At 36.7% G+C, this 15883-nt stretch overlaps 1 protein-coding gene across 2 annotated transcripts in view; it reads left to right on the top strand.

The window, feature by feature from the left end:
* The window catches only part of JAKMIP1 (janus kinase and microtubule interacting protein 1), a 143240-nt gene that overhangs the window by 44663 nt on the left and 82694 nt on the right, over nucleotides 1-15883 (top strand). Inside the window, exons 2-3 of one of the 2 annotated variants that reach the window (XM_053940829.1) lie at nucleotides 6544-6738; nucleotides 15718-15789. The gene's annotated coding sequence lies outside the window, so the exon portion shown is untranslated. Of the gene's footprint in view, nucleotides 1-6543; nucleotides 6739-9437; nucleotides 9619-15717; nucleotides 15790-15883 lie in introns of those variants that run through there. The other variant, XM_053940830.1, reaches the window with a different exon arrangement.

The following is a 15883-nucleotide window of genomic DNA, read 5'->3' as shown; positions in this document are numbered from 1 at the left end:
TCCAGAGGACAAAAATTGTTACTCAGCAACTTGAAACTGATCTGGAAGCAAAGCATTGCCAGTGAGCACAAAGGAAAGCAGAGCAATGGCACAACATCTCCCTTAATTCTTGTCCCATTGCAGTGGGGAGCCTGCAGAGCTGGACTGCCTGCTGGTGTAGCACAGGCAGACAGAGCAAGAGGTGTCAAGCCAGGGAATGAGAGTTACACAGGACTATTTTTGAAGCCTATGCATGGCTGGAAATTCTCTCTGGATCTGTTTATCAGTCAAAAAAGACTACGGAGTGTATTGAAGAGCATTATTTATTTTGTTCTTTAAAGTTCTCAAAACTCACTGGTGTTTAAGACTGTATAAAGAAAATAATATTCCTTCAAGTTTCTTAATGCACTCAACACACTCCTACTGATGTGTTAGACCTTCCAATGTTGTATTTAAATATTCAGAGATGCAATGAGTATTTAAATATTCAGAGATGCAAAGAGATAGTGTGATTTCTTAAACTAAGCAAGCAATATATGTTTATAAGTGCAATTTATCTACCATAGATTTTACAGTCCCTAAGACTGAACACTGTCCCAGTTACTCCTACTTTTTAAGATGATGCTTTATGGATGACTATATAAAATTTTGGTGTTCCCATCTTTGTTACATTTGCATAAATCCTGTGGTAACATAAAAATTAGTGTTAACCTAAAAGAATAGGCTGTTTTGTAATGTCTGAGTAGCCTGAGAGTATGGAACCTGTCTATAATCTTATTTTCTGTGAGAGAAAGGGTCTTGGATGGAAGAGCCTCCAGGGAGCAGGTTGGCTCCTTTGACAGACCTGGAAGCAAAAAGAGCCCACAAACATTTGTAAACAGGCTGAGAGGTGTCACCAGTCTTATCCTTCAGAAAATAAATGTGTGTTGGGGAAAACATTTTATGATTTTTTTTCCTTTGTTTTTAAAGGTATAAAAAGACTGGTTCTTAGAACCAGTCTCTGGCCATGCTCACTGAAAGCCCACTGAATATGTTTTTTTAAAGCTTTAGTATATTTGATATTTAATGAATACAGAATTTGTTGCTTTATTAGTTAATTATTGGTAGACTTAAAGGACATAATTTAATATGGATAGTTTTCTCTCCGGTTGGTACTTCATCCCATTCATCTTAATTACTGAAAAAATTTTTGTATGACTGTTACACATAAGCACTATGTAACATAGAGAATACAGATTTGCCTAATTCTTCATGCAAAAGCAACCCTGTCCTGCGGTTTGCACACTGTATTTGTCATATAAAATCTAGTAAACACTGTAGTTAGCTTACTTTCCAAATGGGTTTTATGGTTTAAATCAACTGTAGAAGCAAGTCACACTCAGAGTCTTCTGAAACACATGTTCAATAATTTCTACTGCCCCCTACTTCAGAGAAAAAGAGAAAGAATAGGAAGATTTTTCTTTGCCTTGATAATCCAATTAAAACAGCAAGGTGTCAGGAATGATACCAATTCCTCTGAAAGCACTGTTTCAGTCATTGGTAGGCTCTCCATCTGGGAATTGTGGCATAGTAATCTGCAGCAAAGCAAAAAGAATAACATGGAAACAAATTTGAATTGTTGACCTAATTTTGGTAGTCCATCATTGCTGACAAAAGTTCAAATGATCCCAAAGGGTTCCTTATTATGGGGATGCCAACAGAAAGATGTAACATAAGGGAGGCAGGAAAATGAATGACTACTTCTATATCTGTCATTGCTTCTAGTATCCAAATAAAAGTTCTGTGTTTTGTTCACCAAAGATGTACTTTGCAATAAAAACAAGAGTTTAAAACAGATCAGGAAAGCTTGCATCAATATTCCCTGTTAGTAATGAAAGATGTATTTGTAGCCAAGAACTTGCTGCTTATCATGTCTGATTTTAGCTCTATCAATTTCAAAGTTGGTATTAAAAATAAGAGAAAGTTTCTGAAGTCTTTTTGTGCTCTTTAAGTTTGTTCACTATGTAAAGAATGGAGATTGTGGTTGCACATTTTTCAAAGTGTATGTTGTTCATATATAGAGTGGTCTGTAAATGTCATGCCACAGTATTGTCCTGCTGATAAATCTGTGTTGAAAGGGGGTGACTCTGTGGCATGCTCTGTGCTCTGTGCTATCTCTTCCTTGGGCCATGATGCATTTACATTGAAGCCTCCCTTTAGATTGTCTTTGCTTTCAGGGGATTGTTTTAAATACCTCTTTTTTGCCTTCTTCGTTTTTTTTTTTGGTTTTTTTTGGTTTTTTTTTTTTTTTTTTTTTTTTGGTTTTTTTTTTGTCTCCTGCTTTTCTTCTTTCCTCCCAATCTGCTTTTGGTGCAGCCACAGCAGAAGGTAGCACATTTCTGGTTGTAATACTGTATATTAGGCAGACACTGAATGGGTAAAGGACAGAGCAAGTGATGTATGTTGGGCATAAGTGTTTGTTGCTGGCAAGTTCTGCCTGTCAAAATGTGAAGTTGTTCATGAGGGGCTGCAGCTGTGCCACTTATTTATATGTAAATAAAGTTTTTGCTCTGTTGGAAATCCCAGGGAATCTGGTACCAAAATATCATAGTCTTAGAAATCCAAGAGCAGGGGCAGAAAGGGGAAGATGCAGTCTCCTTGCATGAATTTTGTATGCCTGATAAATAGATCTCTTAAAAGCTGTAAATCAAATTAATATTGTGGATAGAAAGCTTTAGAGTAGAATACAAGGCACTGTAATGAAATGTCATAGGTTTTTTGAAAGAAATCTGCTTTTTTAATCATTGAACATTTGGTAGTATGAAAGAACCCCTTCCCCCCGCTCCTCTAGCTGTCAATTAGAATAACTTCTGACAAAAAGCCAGTAGTAATGTACATATTCTCATTACAAAGCATTTGCCAACTGAAATCTCTAGCAACTACTGCAGAGAGCTCACAGATGTGTTCCACACTGTTTTCCCAAAGAAATTGCCTTTTATTTGGGTCAGTCTTGTTTTATGTTTAGTCATTTTAAAGCAAAAAAGCCCTGTTTTCAAAAAGTCTTCAAAATGTGGATCAGCTGTACAAAGACATAGGGAGGACTTCCAAAACATTCAGGGAAACTGTTTTACTGTTACCATATGCCAAGGATGGTTGCTCTTTTTTCTGCTCTGGGGATTGTACTTGGACCCTGCCTGTTTCTATTTGAGGTGTGTTGTAGCACTCTTCCACAGAACAAGGTGTTCTCTTGAGATCCCCACCCCTTATAGTCCACAGACCCTGCATATGTGGACTGTACATGACATTGCCCCAGTTGTCAGAGGAATTGTCCTCAGCTGTTCTGCTTTCAAGAAGAAATCTAAACTAGCTGTCCACCTTAGTAGTTATTTTTTTAAACTTCCGTAAGTAATGCACTCTGTTTAAGAGTTAAAATGGACTAAGATGTCCCATGTGAACAGATCTGGCTAAAATCTCTGAGAACCTGTGTGCTTTGCCTATTTTGGGAATCTCAAGGAAAGGATGGAGGCTGGCATCAGTGTTTACTCTCTTACCCTTAAACCTATCTTGCTTTCAAGATGCAATGCTGCCTGAAATGATGGAGGTAAAAGTGTAAGAAACAGAACTTTGACCAAAGACTCTATGTATTGCAGTTTGTGATTAAAAACCTGAACAATCTCGAATACCTTCCATCCTTTCCTAACTATTTGGGAAATGTTGACAAGTATTGCTAGTTATTTTCATGTAAACAGCAAAAATCCTTATTTTTATAACACTGTATTTTGTCTAGAGAGCCATTACATGATAAAGAACATAACTGAATCAACTTTGTTTATTTAGCATTTGCTGCCATAACTGCAGGATATAAACATGTTGGTGATTTCACTGCACTGAGTGAAATTAATAATGTATCAAACATCAGTTCATCTGTCAAATTATTTCTATAATAGTTTTGGTTCTTTGAGGTGCTTTTGGTGTGTATGGTATATTCTGAATTCTGAATGAATTTGAACAGCTGTAGTTTATGCTCTGCTTGTTGGTAGATTAACAGATATATTTCCACAGTAATAGCTTCCCCTCTTTATCCTTCCTCTCCGCCATTAGAAATAGATTTAGCTTAGCAGTTACTGGAAATGAGAAATTAAGTATCCAATTATTTTAAGTTATTTTTGTATTACAATATCTTTTAAGAAGCTATAGGAAGATTAACTGAAGGATTATTAGGTTGTAGTTTTCCAGTGGTTGCTGGTAATTCGCTGTGAATAGCGCTCTAACAACTTGTACTGACTGGCATAATTAAATATTTCAAATTTGCCCCAGTTTTTGCAAGACTTATTGCCAATTAATCTCCTTTTTTAATCTCACTCATATGCTCTGCTACTGAAACATCCACTTTCAGAAGCAGATATTATCAAATTACTATGCTACTTCTTTTTATTTGCTCTTATTACTGTAACATACACAGGTGCTAGATCTCTGTTTCATTCTTCTCTCAAAGCTTTTGTAAACACTATTCTTGTTATATAGTCAGGCCAGTTGGCCAAAAAGAAAAGATATTTTTTTATTTCTGAGTTTACTAGAGAATTAAAAAAAACCTATTAATCTTAACAATAAGGATCAAATAACTTACTTTTTAGAAGAATTGGTATTACAGAATTAGTAGATATGCTAAAAGTACATTTTTTCAATGTAGACAAATTACCCAGGTAACTTTGGAATTTGGAGCTGTGGTTTTCTGGGGTTTTTTTTCCCCTTTTGTGTCTTGCGAGTATTGGTCTGTTTTGTTATCATCTTATTGGCCTGATTGCTGTCTACTTACCTTTTACAAGTAAATTCTTGCTTTGTCTTAGGTGTTTCTATATTGCATGTTAATATGGGGAAACCTCTTTCATTTAAATGTATTCAGAGTGCTAACTGAAGGCCAGAATAGAGCAGTACATTTTTTTATGTGGAATAACAATATTGGAATATTTAAGAATAGGGCAACTCAAAAAGGATGATGAAGATGGGATGAAGTGAGACATGTCTGACGTCATAAAAAAGAGAGGTGCTTGGCCTGAGGAGGTTTTTTACTATATAAATAAATTGAATTCCTCTTTCCCAGTGTTTTGTGCTACTTAAATATGCCAACTAAGCTGTTTCAGCACTTTGATCTTCTGCCATGATCTGGCCCTAGCTGTACTTTCATCCTTTTCAAAAGTATTTTATCACAGCAGTGAATTTGGCCCTAAGGAAATGAGTATGCAGATTTCCTTTCTCCATTAAATACTACCTAGATGCCTATTGAACAAATAAAGGATTAAGATTTTAAACCCCTAACAACAGAATACATGGTGTCAGCCTTAAACAAACCCCTAGAGAGAAATGCAGTATTTCCCAGCAAGGGAAGTGGTTTTGAAATTATGTTTTTGGGACTGGTACTGTTGGATGCAATCCTGATGTATTATATGTGAAATGCATTTTTTTTTTGGTGAAGATTTGAACATTGTACATGATAGTAGTTATAGCCGTAATGTTTCAGCAGAGTTCATATGTGGAATTCTGTCTGGCTTCCAGCTCTCTTGCCCAAAAGGCAAAGAGTTTAACCTGTTCTGTGTTGTGTCTGCCAGCTCTCTGCTTTGGAGACCCCCATGTCTGCTTAACACATTGCTGAAATCTGTTTGGCTTGTTCAATTCACTTGTCCTCAATCTCTAACACAAGGGGTATACCAAGAGAAGATTTAGTACTGAGGAGACTACTTGCTTTTTTTCACTCTGCGGTGAAAGGTGTAGTTAAAGGTGTTTAGAGACTGTAGGAAAACTGAGGCAAATGTTGCTCATTAAGGAACTTGAATTGCTTTCAGTTATTAAGCTTTCAGAGTAGTATTTTCCATGAAGATATCTCCATAATGATAATTTTATTTCTGTAAATTTTTCTGTGCATGGAAAGTACCAATTCAAATTAACATGCAGTGAACATCAACAAAAACTCAAATGCTTCAGTTGTTTCCCCTTGTGATCAAAATACATTGAGGTATTATAAAGAAATACGAGTAAGACAATATTAAGACCCTGTCCATTGTCTTTTGATTGCTTTTTTTCAAAAGGAAATTGTGATAATTGCCTTCAAGAACAGAATTAAGGTTTTCTAAAATTTAGTCTTGTCCTTCTTTCAATATGCCACATGATAACTTCCTTATGTTGGTATACTTTTGGTATTTATAAAGATTCATGGCAGTGGACAATCTGTACGTGACAATTTATAGGTGGCCACCATGGCAATTTAGGTATCCCAAAAACAAATAACTTGTGTTGAAATGGAATGCAAATTTAGTGTTAGCTAGGCAGAGTTAACAGTCTGGATTGACCTCATCTAATTGCCAAGGAGCTTAGCAGTTCCCATCCTGCTTTCACTGAGGACCTTCTAGGAAAGGCCATGCTTCCATATGTGTTCTTAATAGAAAGAAGATGCCACACTTGTAATTTCATATGATACCTTATTCTGATGCATTTTGTTACCCTGTGTAAAAAAATTTCAATTGCATTGCTACCATCAAAGCTGTTAGTGAAATCTGATTTGTATTAAATCTCTTTTCTTTTGTTTAACAGATGATGTCACTAATACCGCTCAGAAAGCCCTCCTTGCTGATGAAAAGGAGAGCGTTCCAATAGGACTAGGAGCTGTGGTGTGGAAAGTCCCAGAACAAACATAGCTTGTGACTTAGCTACTGGTGCTGCTCAGTCTTCACCTCTTTAAATTAAAATCAAACACAACTGCCTCAGAAACCTGTGGACAAGAGAAAGGTACTGTGCATTGCCAGCATGTTGGTTGGGTAGAAAGAGAATAAATCTGCTATACAGATATTATGCTGTCATTTTATTAGAGACAATATCATTTGAAGCCTCAAGTTTGAAATTCTTTTTGTACTGAGAGAGATTTCTAAACACAACCAGATTTCGCAGGCAATAAAATGAACCAAATCTGTAAACCAAAGCTTTTGTCTTTTTGTGAGGTACTTTCATTCTCTTTACAGAGGCATTTTCTGGATTCACTAAACAGATTCTTGATATAAACATTTTCTCACTTGTGATTTCTTAATTAATTTTTAAGTGGTTTCACCACCACCACCACCCATGGCATCTAAGATGTGCAGTACAGAAGTGTGCTTAGTGTCTTGTATTTATCATATGCTTGCTAACTTGAGCACTGTGTTACCTATGCTATATCTGTCACCATTAGTAAAGAAGAAGGGCTTCAGTTGCTTTGGTCTCAGTCAAGAGAGCTAAGCTCCTTTGACAGACTTTCCCAGCCTTCTGTTGACTTTTATGTGTTTATAATGTGTACATGTCTGGGTATTCAGCAGGTAGTTATGTATGCCATTCGTAAAACCCAACATAATATTTTGTTTGCTTCAAGGATCATCTTGAAATTACCTGTTCCTCCTATTAGAGAAGTATGGCATGGATGACAGTTTAACCCCATGCCTAATTTTTGGTATTTTCATCTTGTGGTAGTCCTGCAGTGATGACAGAGTTATTAGGCTCAGAAATATTAGGAAATAGTAAACCCCCACTCTGTGTAACTGTTCTTTCTGCAGCAAAATGCTGTTGATCCCTAGAAAAGACATTTTCATCTAGAAAGACACTGAGAATATAATTGAGGTTTGCCAGAAAATTGTAATACGGAAAGAAAAGCAAAGCAGCAGTTACCCAGGAAATACTCAGTCCCAATGGTTATTTTGAGAAATATTCTTTCCCAATGGTTATTTTGTAGTTTGCATGTTGAAATTGTTGCCTCTTTGCTTTGCTTGATTTGAAATACACCTTTTTATATTTAGTATACTGCATAGTGAACTCTTCCTTCTCTGAATAGAAAAGTATGACACTAAATAAGGCAAGTGTTGTGGGAACTGACAGCTGTAGAATGCATGATTGTTAATAAAAAAGTCATGAAGAAGGAAAGAATAAAGTAAAAGAATGTAGGATATAGAATGAGTCTTAGGGTCCATCTGTTTTCTATGACACTCAAATACAGCTACTACTTCATTGCAGTATCTGATTTTAACACTTCACAGAATTTCATTATAGTGTAGTCATTAGAAAGAAACATAAAGAGTGAAAAAGAATGTCTAAAATAATTGAATATTTGCTAATGTAATTAACTTTCGCTATAGAGAATAATTATTTTCATTTGTAATTTCTAATTTGTAACTGAATTTGTTTTGGGGGCAACAGATAAACTGATGTACCAACTAAATTCTCTCTTCTGTACCTGGGAGGGTAGTTAATCTTTTTCTTCTGACTGGGTTTAACACTTAATGGTAAGTGCATGAGGAACTTCAGTCATAGATTTATCTAAAAATATTATCTACATATCTACTTAATCATAACAGCAAGTAAATGATGATGATTTTAGAAAGAATTAAAATGCTGAACTCTTAACCCATCTGCTGACTATTATCACTTGACTTTCTGTAAAGGTAAATGTATTTTAATTTTTAAATTTCAGAAGGATGCTATTTAAAGATTATTATCCCCCTATTGTCCTTTAGACTGCTCTGTTGCTGTACATCCAAACAGTGGAACACAGATTAAAAATTGATTTAGACTTAATAGTTTGTTTAGCTGACTCTGCGTAATAAAGATGAAATGTTCTAAGCATGAGTGTATTTTGGAAAGTGATTCCATCATGTGCCAATTATCTATGTCTATCCTAATCATTGGAACTGCCTTATAAAATTTTGAACAGTGGGTTTTCATCTTCTGGATTGCTTATGCACATGTGCCCAATGCTACAGGAAAAAATCTTGCCTATCTGGTTCCTGTTTTTCTTTTTGATTAGTCATATTTCTTGCATGTCAATGTCTTATTATTTGTCTAGACTATTCCTGATCTCTTCCAAGTGCCTCCTCAGACTGGAAGTGCAAACACAGGCATTCATGCAGGAATGGTGCTGCTATATCATGCAGCTGTGAGCTGGCACTTTGCTTTAGAGAATGCCTGGCTGCTTCGGTGAAAATTTAGGTTTGCTGCAGCATGCCTGGCCGTACTTAGGGCCAGGCACATTTTTTAAATGGCTCTTTCTTTTGCTGGCTGATAATGAAATCTAACAAAGATTGATATTTTCCTTCTTCCTCTGAATGCTGAAAATTAAATTGAGATAAACTTTGGTATTGCTCTCATGTTTCTATTTTTTCTTAACACCCTTTGAACAAACAATCTGTGCTGACTAATCCTCTATACAAATTCCTCTATACAAATATTACTGATGGTCACTGCCACGTGATTACAGATCCATTGTTTTCCAAACACAGAAAACAAGTGCTATAACATGCTTGTGTCTAAAGAGTTTTTCTTACTTGCAAATGTCACAAGGTAGAACATTTGGGTGGCTGGTGGCTGTGCAGCTGCTGGCAGAATTCCCACACGTTTTGCCATTAGATAAGTCTGTGGTTGGTTATGGTTGTGTCGAGATAAGATAAGTGACGCTGCGCTTAATCATCTAAAAGTTACCATCTGTGTGCTGAGTGTTTGCAAGAGGTCTTAAAAAGAAAACTAAACAGACTTTTTTGACACCATGGAAAGGGCTCTCACCTTGTTGTCCAGTATTAAGACACAGCAGATCTTCAGTCTTTTCTGGAGCTCCTTGTATGTTCATAAATGAGTACGAATGGGGAAAAAAAGGTATGAATTCTGAGATACCTGTAGCCTATGTACTGTGCATTCAATAAACAGTAGTGAGAGGCCATAAACTTGGCAGTTCTGAGAATTCCATAGGATACACCAGTTTTACAGCACCTCGTGCTTTTTCTTGATAAATAGGCTCTCTCTTAGTTATGGTTGTCTTTCATGCTTTTTGTTTGTTTTTTCTCAGTTCTTTGATTCAATTAATTTGTAATGTCAATAGCTCCAAATGATGTTTTGAATATTAAATAGCTTTGATAATGGAATTTTATTACAGCAGTGTATGTATGCATGTGGGCAAAAACCTGTTTTATGTATAACATTGTGTAAATGTTGATTTCTAGGAGAAAAATTTTGAAGGACACTAATTTTAATCTCAACACTTGCAACATATCCTTTCTGAAGGAAACCCATCCTGTGCACATCTACACATACTATATTTATACAGGTGTGATGGATGTTATTACAACACAAGACAAAAAATGTGAGATATTGTAGTAGAAGGGAGGTGGAGAGTATTTGGGCATTTCAATTAACTTCCAACAATCAGTGTAAGGATTAAAAATGGGACAATGAAAGGAAACATATAACCCTGTTATTTATTGGTGAAGACTTGCATATCTCAAAGCAAACATCTAGAAATTTTCTATTCTTAATTCCTTAGAACATTTGGGAAGTGATAGTGAAGATCTTTCTGATGTTTCCAGATATCTCTATTGCAAAAAAATTAATAAATAGTATGTGTTTGTAGTGTAGCCATTTGAATATACATGCCCTGGGAGGGGAATTAACATGGTTTCACTTAAGAACTCCCAGTTTTCAGATTGTTCACTGAAATAGGCAGCATTTCAGCATTTCCCCTTTCATGTGCAAGGGCAATGTACACAGGTAACAGCCAAGTCTTGGTTTACATGAAGCTTTCAGTTTTGCTAGTATAATTTTGCTACGTAGGAGGTGAAAAATTACAGTGTTACTGCCATAGCTGTGATAACCTTAACCTTAAAGGAAAATCTGATTCACCCATTCACCTAAAGTTTAGGGAGATGGTGTAGAAAGAGTAGTTCTGGGAAATGCCTATTTCCATATTTTTCCACCGAGTCTTCATTAAGATGAAGTTTGTCTGTGAAGTCACTGCCAGCACCCTAAATTTGAGGCTTCCCTCTGCTGCCTCTTCTAGGGGATGAGATTGGAAGAGGAGCAGAACTGAACACTAAGATCACTTAATAGCATAAACAATATGAACATATTTTCACACAACTGGATTCATAGATAGGGTTGCAACTGTGTCAAATTTACATGATAATACAACTTGAATAAAGATTTTTGTGTATGGTCACAGAGGATTTACAGTCATTTAGACCTTCCAGAGAATAGCCTTCTTTGCAGGCACCACGGCAAGAAGGAGGTTGTGTTCTGAAGCAATGAAGCATAAACATTTTTCATTTAACCATTGGGACTTCTGTAACCTTTAGGTGACATGTCTTGGCCTCAAATTTCTGCAAAACACTGTACCATCTTCACAATTTGCTCTCTGAAAGGGTATAGTGAAATGAAATCTTGATTTCTCAGTGTAGGAGAGACATTATATAGGTAAAGAGACAGGATGTTTTCTTTGGAGTGAATAACAAATCACTTTTTAGTCCACCTAAATGTTGAAATCAATTTGACTATGAGAGCACTCAGCAGTTTAGGGTACACTGCTAGCAATGCTGTGCCCCCATAAATTGGATACCCCCATAAGTTGCATGCACAACTTGCACACTAAAGTGCTCAGAGTTGTATGTTCAAATAGTCTGGTTCTATCTAACATTATCCCAAATTTAGGAAGCTTTTAGGAAGCTTTATTTCCGTATATATATATATATGTGTGTGTGTGTGTGTGTATGTGTGTGTGTGTGTGCACATTAATTAATTTCTGAGCTTCAGAATACTTTGGGACAGTCTCATCTGGACAACAGAAAGTGTCACAGTCTATTGTGGTGTGTCACAGAGTATTTCTGGAGTTTTATATTTTTATCTACTTGCCTGTTTCCCTCTTTAAGGTGAACCATGACTGAATGCATCTTTTTTTTTAACATTCTGAGGCACGCTATCCTTGAAATTATGATATTGATACATGTTTCTGGATAAATACATTTTCTGCAACTGTTCATGGCTGCCACATTCAACTTTTAGTATCTTCAGAGAGCACATTTGTATTTCTGGTGGCTGACTTGCCAACAACATTTCCAACAAGTCTGGAATGGTTTGAATCAAATTTGCTGGCAGTTACCAGAAGGGTATTTTATTTGTAGTCTTCTCACGGTGGTGAAGCGTTCTCTATTTGTGGATATTGGAAGATGGTTACACAAAGAGTTCATAGTTTCTGTTCTGTGCTTTTCTTGTGCTTTGTCATGTTTGTCTCTGTCCCGTTTAACCAGGGAGAGAAACAAAAGTTTGTCTCCAGGCTCTTGCTGTGTTAGTATGTAGCTGTGCTTTTAACTGCCTGTAATTTGAAGCTATTGCACAGCTCCCTTTCAGGGAGCTGAGAGAGGAAAGAAGCTACTGTCTGGCTGAAACACTAGTTTAAATATTTTATCTCAGGTGATGCAGTTGCATCAGCCAGTTCCCAGAGTGACTTAAACTCTGTTCACTGCAATGAACATTCATTCAAATACCAGAAATTGAAATACCAGTTTTAGCTGGCTGATTATCAGAGCACTGCTTTGAGAAAGTTAACAGATCTTCCAAGGGAATTGCAGTTCTGTGGGACAATAAATTTGATGATTCCTGGAAAAAAAAAGAAAAATTGCAGACTCTTTCTAGGTCTCTTAAGTTTCATTTCTCATTACATGTATCCAGTCTCTTATTTCATAATATTGTCCTCAGAATACATTTCTGATAGTCTTTCTGGAAGTGTAATGCCTTCTTTGATGAGAGATTAAGTGATTTGGTAGAGAAAATACAAGGCATCTGTGACAGAGCTGTAGATGGAACCAAAATCCATCAAGCCTTAGCCTGTGTGTTGCCAGTATGATAAAAATTATCCAGTTAGATTTGAAATGAGATTTGCACGTGGAGGTCAAGAACATTGAAGCTGAATAGGAGTTCTTGATGCAGTAATTAAACACAAGCTTGAGGTCCTAAATTCTTGAGCACAGGTAGGTACCTTTTTGGGAATTATATCATTCTTCAAAATTTAAGCAACAGCATTGCCAGTTCTGTAGTGTATATCCTTACTTTGATCTCAGGAACTAAGGAACTTGTCTTAAAAAGTGGACCATAATGGGAACTTTGGAAAAAATGCAGCATGTTCTTTTGTCAGTCTTCCTATATTACTGGACTAGGCTGATACCTGCATTTTGGCTAAGAGTCCTGATTTTAATGAGAAGTTGTGTGAAAGTTGAGCCATCCCTTGGTAGGTGAAGAAGTTTTGTAATTCTTTGTGCTGACTGATGGGCTTGTGCTGCTCTGCATAGAGCTGCATGATTCTTCTGTGCTGGAGCAGTGAGGTGAGAGTGTGAGCTGTCTGCCACAGCATGAGGTAGCTTACAGACTTAGTAAAGGTGGTCAACAGCACAAAATAATTATTGAGATCAGAGACAGTGGAAATCATGCCCCTCTGTTTGCTTCACTGTTCTGCTGATAACTAATATCACATCCAGAAGCACCTTTTCTTCTCCTTACACTTGCCTGACCTCTCAAGTCTATCCTATTGATTTACAAAATAATAAATATTCAAGATACAATTAAGTGTTAGACAACCTCAGGTTTTCTGTCATTGAGATTCTTCCTGTCTCTTCAGTGATCAAATTGGGAATCTGAACCTCTGCCCCTAAGCCTTTCAGTTGCCTTGTCCATTTTCTACACCACATTCTTGCCTTGTACATTTTCTACACTACATTTTCTGTCATCTCTGAATTTTTAATTTTTCTAGTTTCAGGTTTTAGTTATTCTATATCTTTACAATAAAATAAAAATAATAGTAGTGATGGGTTTAAAAAAATGCCCAAAGGAAGTTTCCTGGAAAAATCAGGTGAGTAGCTAAACAAAACTGGTCCAGTATAATTCAAAAGCCTAAATTTGGCAGGCTGATTATATTTGTGGGGTCACTGATAGTCAATAAAGATATTAGAATCTGTCTCTGTATTTGCCATTTATCTAGCCCTAACTGAGAAGTGCTGTAACTTGCCCTTTCTTCCTCCTTCTGGTTTTGTTCTTAAATGTTCTACTTTAATGGGAATGGGAATGGTTCTGCTCCTCAGTGAGAGCACAGGGATCTCCCTGCTCATACCCAGGGCACAGTGAGAAGGTCCAGAGGCTGATGCACAGTGCCAGACAGCAGGCATCAGGTCAGGTCTCCTGTGTGTGCTGGAAAGAAAGGAATTGGCCCAGAGATCAGGGGAACAGCTCTGCCCAGAGCTGCCTCTCCGGAGCTGCAGTGAGCCCAGCACCCTAAAGCACTGTGGCTGGGTAACAGAGCTGAGTTGTGAACATTGTGGAGGGAGGGTTCTGTTTTGCCATTTTAGTTGCATTTGAACTTTGCCTTTCTGTGCTAGTGTCTCTTTTATTTTATGTGTGCCACAGGACTCCTCTTTGTAGCATTTCGTCTTTTAATAGGGCTCATAGAGTGATTTTAATGATTAATGATGTGGTAAATCCTTGAAACAGTGCTGTAAGTGCAATTGGGTAAATATTAATAATGTACATTCATTGAAGCCAGTGAATATTTTTTATTTACTTAAAATAAAAAAGTCCTGGAGTCAAGCTCATAACTTTCTGAGAAGGGGTTCAGGTTAAGTTTTCAGTAACTCCTAGTGTATGAAAGTGTTGTGCCGTGCAGAAGGGAGGTGCAGGATCCCTTCCTTTCCTTGTGCCATGTCCTCTTTAGCTCAGACATTCATTTTTACTTGTGGTAAATCCTTTTAAAATAAGAGCTAGGTTTTTGGGGTGGTTTTGGTGGGCTTATGTCCTTTCACTAAAATGAAGCCATTAATATACTGGATGCTATCCAGTGGCATGGAGTAGTACCAATCAGAAATAAAAATTCTGTGTCACATGGTTGTTACTATGTTTTAACAGATGCACATATCACAGGCAACCAATTCACTGAAGGGAAAATGAATACATTGGTGAAATTAATTTAGGAACTTGCCAAATTAGTTCTATGAACTGCTGTATAAGGACCTGGAAGGCAGTGATTTGTGGTGGGAAGTTAAAACCTGGGTACTGATTCCTGAGGGCATTGGGAATTTTCTGAAAGATGTGGAGTGACAGAATCACAGATCACCTTTGCTGAGATGCCATTGAAAAAAATACGGAAGCAATTACTAATGTGGACTGAAGAGCTGACTGCTTTACAGATCCTGTGCTCATCCGTGGGATGTCACCTGCTGTGGAAATCTGAGCGAGTGTCATAAAAGCCTAACTCATGCTACACTGTAATCTCTACCAAGGAAAGCTCTGTTCCCCATGCTCTGCAGGATTGTTACTTTGAGGTCTTCTGGCAAAAAAGCAATGAAAAAATGCTTATAGTTTCTTGGTGATTGCTTTCTATATAGTGTGGCCCTATAAGGTATATTATTAAAGCAAGAATGGCTCAAGACTTTAGGCTGTGAATCTGAAAAAAAATGAATGTGGGCTGTTAGTTAACAATAAACATGTTTCTGGTTTTATCCATCAAAAAATCAAGTGACATTTATAAAATGTTCCACTGTAAGGAAACTCTGTATTTTCCTAAGCAGGCTATGATTTAAAGTAACCCTCAAAGGTTCTACTGTTACAGAAATAGATCTGTCTTTGTAGGTAGCTACAAAGGGGTATCAGAAAGGTGACCAGTCTACAATATACTTAGAAAACTATTGATAGTTTGCATTTAGATTTATTGCTGTGATGAATATTATTTTATAAACCTGTAGAGGTTCTTCTGCTTTTATCCATTCAGTCATGTTTTATTACATTCTTTATTACATAGAACTGAGAATTGAAGCAGTAAATGTAGGTCATCTGAACCTTGTGAGAAATGTGCCTTGGGCATCAGCAGCTATGAATGTTGTCTTTCCCATACAGTCACTGGCTGATTATCACTGTTTTTTTTTTTTTTTTTTAACTATAACATAGGTGAACTGCAGGTTACTTCTGAAGTTAACATTGTACCTGTGTCCGCTGCATTTACTACTGTCAGATGCTCTGGTAATAAAATTTATTTTAAACTTCTTGAATGTACAGAATTGTGCTATGTTGAGAATGTACTTACATCTCATATGTTCACAAGCAGAGTGTGGGT

This window comes from Vidua chalybeata, chromosome 4, assembly GCF_026979565.1.
Source record: "Vidua chalybeata isolate OUT-0048 chromosome 4, bVidCha1 merged haplotype, whole genome shotgun sequence".
Lineage (NCBI taxonomy): Eukaryota > Metazoa > Chordata > Aves > Passeriformes > Viduidae > Vidua > Vidua chalybeata.
The sequence above is the reverse complement of the archived record's forward strand: the minus strand, read 5'-3'. Positions and strand labels throughout refer to the sequence as shown.